The sequence below is a fragment of the Sitodiplosis mosellana genome, unplaced genomic scaffold (assembly GCF_009176505.1).
Source record: "Sitodiplosis mosellana isolate CC-2019 unplaced genomic scaffold, AAFC_SMos_1.0 Smas_scaffold_6099, whole genome shotgun sequence".
NCBI classification, from domain to species: domain Eukaryota; kingdom Metazoa; phylum Arthropoda; class Insecta; order Diptera; family Cecidomyiidae; genus Sitodiplosis; species Sitodiplosis mosellana.
In genome coordinates this window covers 36,694-42,769 of record NW_022601340.1, presented here as the reverse complement: position 1 = coordinate 42,769, position 6,076 = coordinate 36,694, and the positions used below count along the sequence as shown (strand labels likewise).

Sequence of the window (6,076 nt, the reverse complement as noted above, 5' to 3'; positions counted from 1 at the left end):
TAATTATTACCAGTGGTATTACTGAGTAATAACACCGGTAATAACGTTGTACCTTCAGTCTTAGCCAAAGAAATATTTGCTTCCTATGTATTTCAAATTTAAAAAATCCCAACGGTCGAACATAGCAATTTCCGAACGAACGAACGAACAACATTTTTTTAAAATAAATTTCGAACGAACGAACGAGCAAAAAAAATAATTTTCAACTTTTCGAACGAACGAACGAACAAAATAAGTTTTTACAAAACTTTCGAACGAACGAACGAACAAAACAATTTTTTTTTATGTTGTCGAACGGTCGAACAAGTGTTCGAAAGTGTTCGACGGCCAACACTATCTCCACAACCGCCTTTTGTCCACGCACTACAACAGCACATTCAATCAAACGATGCAACAAATAATAAATAATAACATACCTCTCTTCAAATCGTCATTTTCAATTCTGGGCGCGTTTTATTTCGCTTTATGTGCTCTCTCGGCCACACTGCCAAAACCATTCCAATTCATTCCTCGCTTTTCTCTCTCGCCTTTTTCCTGGATATCTAGTTAATATGTTATGATTTGTAATGGACAAAGACGAGCACAAAATAAAAACAAACTCGCACAATTGCTTCGCGAATTCAATTTATTTTTCTGTTTGTTTGCGGTTTTGCTGAACAAGTTTGATTGCCAATAATCGCATTGTTTTTCCACAAATAACACAAACATTTTTCGAATGAAATATACACAAACGCGCGCGTATTTTACACAAAAATCGAATACATCGATAGATAAAACAAACAAAAATATTTATGCACAATTGTGTGCAGAGTGCACACGAGGGAGTGAACGAGCGGAATAGTTTAACCATATGCAGAGAAAAAAAGAACAGAACAATAACAACAACAAACGTTTAATTGAATTTTAAACATTTCAATTTGGATTGGGTCCAGTCATTTGAACGGGAAAAAAACATGTCGATCGATTTTCGCGTTAACCAACATCAAAATCAACAAAAACTTATTTACCCAAGGGCCGTTTTACAATTACATTTGATGTGTTTTTGAGAAATACACTTGTTCCCGCAATCAGTCAACCGGGAATTTGACAGGATTTTTCTGCCATTATTTTTGTTCCCACTGCAGTCTATCGCTCTTTTTTGTTTCGCGAAGCTTTTGAGAGCATTTTTTCTCTCTCTCGTTTGCCAATAAATTACCGCCAATTTTTTGTTTTCCACCAATTTGAATATATCGTTGCCATGGTTGAGGTCAAAAAGACTCATTCGTGGAATTGTTGACATGCGAAGGCGGCTGTGATGACAAACAACGGCTATCAGAATCTTATCAGACACAATCTTAAGTGATTCCACTTAAATTTCAATCACTTTTCTTTGTCGCTGCTACTATCATTTGCAGCTTTTTCCCATTATTACTTGGTGCGTTCAAGTGTTCAGCCAAAAACATGAATCAACGCCGCATTTTCCGTGAACAAACATTTGATTTGCGTGGGATTTCCGATGACATTGCTATTAGTCCAACACGAAACTTTGTAATCGATTTTCGTTCTGCCTGGTGCCGAAAATGGTCAATTGATATGACGATTTTTTGTGCAGATGAAATGGAAACGAAAAATAATGTGAAGAAGAAAATGAAGGAGAAAAAAAAGAAGAAGAAGAAGCAAAAAACGAATGGGAAAAGACCTTTCTTTGAGCAAGGGAAACTTCATTTTCCGAATGAAGGCAATGATAAAAAAAACGGCAGAAAAAAATGGTAAACTTTCCAATTTGTCAGACTTCCCCGGTAAAAAAAAGCGGTCATGACACCGCTTTTTTAGCATAAGCCAATATCGTTTTATTTGTATCGTTGTTTTCTCATCCAGATGGCCAGATGGACTATTTTGTTTACCTTTCCTTGGCTCTATTTACTGTAGCCCCAACGTCAGTTTTGCTCGATTCCACGTTGCTTCATCTGAAAATTAGACTCTATTTTTATTTCGTGTACGGCGTGTGGGCAGAATAGCAAAAAAGAAAACCATTTAATCTGTTTTAGGTGAATGTAACGGCGAGAGAGAAAAAAATCATAATAACTCATTGAATGAGTCTCATTCAATTATTCAAAACAAAAAGAAACAGAAAGAGAGAAATTCTGTTTGAAAAAAATGAAGAAATTTTGTCTCTTAAAAAAAAACGAATTATTTTGCAAGACTGAGTCTCAAAAAGCGTATTCATTGAATTGAAAAAGAGAAACAGAAAGAGAGGGAACAAAAAGAATGCGACAAGTTCAAGTGAATTCACGTAATAATTTTGCACATTTGACAAAAGAATGTGAATATTCGTTATTTTTTTGTGTGTATTTCTCTCATTCGGCTCAAAATGAATATCACCGTTAATTCGCGAACGACCATTAAAAATATGAACACGAACGTGTGTCAACTGATTTTTGCATGCAACTGATGTAATCTTGTGTGCGATTCCAATGATCAAGCGCAGAAAGAAAGAAAATCGTTCAAGAAAAAAGCACACACACAACAAGCGATGAACATTTCCCTATGGGAGCCAATTAATGAAATTGTCTACTTTTAATTGTGTTCATTCAAAAGATTTGATCTAACAAGTTCTTTGTGCAACTATTTCGTTTTCTCACTTGAAACTTTTTCTCCGTGTTTATTTGTTGAGTGTGCGCAAATTGCGGTTTGCAGCGAGAGAAAAAAATTTAATCGAGAAAAATTGTTTTTATTAAATAACGGTTCAGTGAAATCAAACAATAATTTAACAACCCCTGGCAATAGCGAGAGAGAGAGAGAGAGAGAGAGAGAGAGAGAGAGAGAGAGCGAGTCAGATAGAGAGAGGAAAAAAAGAACTGACACATGAGAATAATCACAGGGAAAAAAGTGTGCAAAAGTTTGAAGAATTAATTGAAAAGCATATACTGGTCGCGTGGTGCGAATAATAAAAAGGTGGTAACACGTGAATGAAGTGAGCATCGCACAATTTTTTTTCTGTTCATTTTTGCGTTATTTTGAGTTTAAATAATAATGGTTGTGTGAGAGAGAAAAAATTAACGGTGTGCGAAGTCCCAACGGGTGAAATGTATTTAATGAACATTTTAATTGGAATGGACGTGCAACGAAATTAAAATGCAAATTTTTACCGATAATTACCGACTGATTAATGGCTCTGATCGAAACGTAACTGTAATCGTGGTTTTTTTTGTGTTCGTTAAAAAAATTGATTTTCCCCCTTGTTTAGTAGAAGTGAAACTGGGACAAGAATTTTAAACCCTGGAAAGGAATTCCAGAGACTTCTGGTCTCCACAACAATGAAATAGTCAACACAAATAAAAGAAACAACAGACAACAAGGACGACAACCACGCTGAACAACATTATCGGACGAATGAGTTATCAAACTCATCCCGAGAACGATGAACATACGTACAAACAAATCGATTTTTGTTTGCTCAAAATGTATTTTCAATACGCACGAAATGTAAATATAGTGCCAATTAAAGAAATAAGCTCGAAGCATGACAAATTTTACGAATGAATACATTTCACATGGAAAATGGGAAGGGGAACCAAATTGAAGAAGAAGAAGAAAACAAATGAGTCTAAAAAAAAGATATCTTCCATATGGAAAAAATGGAATAAAATGAAGTCATAAAGATACAATTCTTGGAAAATGTTTTAAAAGCGAGAGCAATGGCAACATTTCAACGACACTCAACTTTTGCAATGAAAGAGAGTGTGAAAAAAAAGTGACGGCATGAAATTCAACGCATCATGAAGTCGTAGCTTGCTGTTTTTTGCTTCAATTACTCACAATTTTGCTGGCATCATTCATAATTTCGGAATTTATGTCAATTATTCGGGCGAAATTCATTGAAAAATCGACACACAAAAAATCCTTTTTTTTCACACCTCCTTCTTGAACCCTCTTTTCGCACTCAACTTTTTTTCCTAAAAAAGTCGACTGACTTCTTGTGAATCAAGTCGTTTGCAGTGATCACCTTTTCAACTGTGCGTATTTTTCATTCGATCGTTCTCGTTGTGCGTGTAAAAAACAAGTCTTTGTGATAATTTCTCAGAATGGAGTTTTCAGTCCCATTCATTCAGCAAATGTCACACCAATAATAAAAATCGCGTATCACGACCGAGTGAGTGAGTTGCATGCGGCATGCGCGCAATTCACAACTGAAATGTTATCAGATTGGTTTGTCGGCCACAACAAGGAAGTGTTCTGTAGACACTGTCTGACAGTTTTTGATTAGTGTCGATTAAAATGCGTGCTGATGATGGCGCGCACGTTGGGTTCTAAATAAAAGTACCTCTTGGCATCCAATGCATTCGCTCGCTTTGCGCCGTAATGTGAAATCAATGTGTGTTTATCTTTCGAATTCAATTAAATGTGGCCTGAGTTATGGAATTGCTTGCGATTACCAATCGAACAAGAAATCGCACTCCAACTCGAAAAAAATTCGCTCACTCGATCGCGCATTGAAACGATGAAAAAATTGCGTAAACAAATACATATCGAATGAGTTCAGGCGGGAATGTAAAAAAAATTGAAATGGAAGAAGAAAAAAAACCATCGGTCGATTATTTGGTAAATTAATTATGACAAACGAATGGCTGCGAAAAAGAAACGCAGTATCAACACAACGAATTTCACGCAAAAGTGGATTGTCGCGACCGAGTGGGAACAAACAGAAGCGCGATATTAAGAAAGCCAAGCATCCGATAAAAAGGGAAAGCAAATCGAATTTTGATACTTATTTTTGTGTTTAAATGATCATTTCAATTTCGTGGCTGAGCAGCCGTCGTCATCGTTGTCGGCGCATTTCCAAATAACGGGAGCGCAACAGATGCCAATCCCTGTGTGTGTGTGTGTGTGTGTTTCACAAGCGTGACACAAACATGTGAGCGCATGCAGATATGAAATTCAAATTAATAATGACAACAGCAACAAAAAAAAATACATGACAGTAGTAACGGTATGCAAAGAGGCACATGATACGGAAATGCCTACGAGATGATAAAATTGTTGAGAAACAGCAAACGAAATATACATTTGAGCGGAATGAAAGAAGAAGAAGCAGGATTATAAGAATGAGAGAGAGAGAGAGAGAGAGAGAGAGAAAGCAAACAAACGAACTCTTGAGCGCATTTAAATTGGAATTCGTCGGAGGAAAAAATAAAATCAGTTGGATTGGTTTGGCTTTCGGTTGAGTGTGTGTACGGAGTTCGAGTAATAATTGAGCCGAGCTCTGTCTCTCTCTCTTTTTCTCTCTCACACACAAATGAAATCCGATTACACACGATTGTATGATTGAAAACAAACTGTAAAACCACTTGAACTGCATCTATATCTGGAATGTGTTTCTTTTGAATCGATGCATCCATTTGCTCTGCACTTGGTCTTCCGTGGAAGCGATCCATCCTTTCCCATTTGGCCGCGGCCATTCACAAAATCCCAACTCGTTTTACATCCTATGCAAACAACACTCAAAACGAAGAAGTCGAAACAAGAACAAACAAACGAAAAGAATTGCGATTGCATGCAAAGAGCATTCAGTAGTAGCCACCATCTCCGCCGCCGCCGCTGCAGCAGCAGCAGAGACTCGATAACGAATCCGCACATCGAAATGCAAGTGGCGATGTCACATGTATCATGGCTCTTAATTGACCGAACGTTTGTCTTCTTTATTTATTTTGTACTTCTTCTTCATCATCATTTTTTTTTTATTCCATTTTTATCGGGCCGTTTTATCGCTGTAAGTGAGGTCAACGGGTTTCATTTTTCCTTTCATTGAACCATTTTTGTTGTTGTTGTTGTTTTCGTTGTAAAGCCACTTGCGTTATTGTTTCAATCTGATTGTGTAGAGCTAGCTCTCTTTGTGAGTTTGTTCAACTGGCCGCCCGACGTGCACACCATCACATACTGTCGATCTATGGCGCCCTACATTATTTCATTTACTCACATATGCTACACGAACAAGTTCAATGTTTCGGATTTGTTTTTTATTCGCCCGCTTTTTACAATAATTCGGTAGTTCCAAAACAGAGAGAGAGAGAGAGAGAGAGAGAGAGAGAGAGAGAGA

General features: G+C 37.0%; 1 protein-coding gene across 3 annotated transcripts in view; it reads left to right on the top strand.

Moving 5' to 3' along the window:
• Positions 1–6,076, top strand: part of LOC129573530 (uncharacterized) — a 76,086-nt gene that overhangs the window by 57,149 nt on the left and 12,861 nt on the right. For 2 of the 3 annotated variants that reach the window (XM_055454134.1, XM_055454132.1), the window contains exon 3: positions 4,523–4,653. The exons of the other annotated variant lie outside the window; for it this stretch is intronic. The gene's annotated coding sequence lies outside the window, so the exon portion shown is untranslated. The remainder of the gene's footprint in view (positions 1–4,522; positions 4,654–6,076) is intronic. 3 annotated transcript variants of the gene reach the window in all.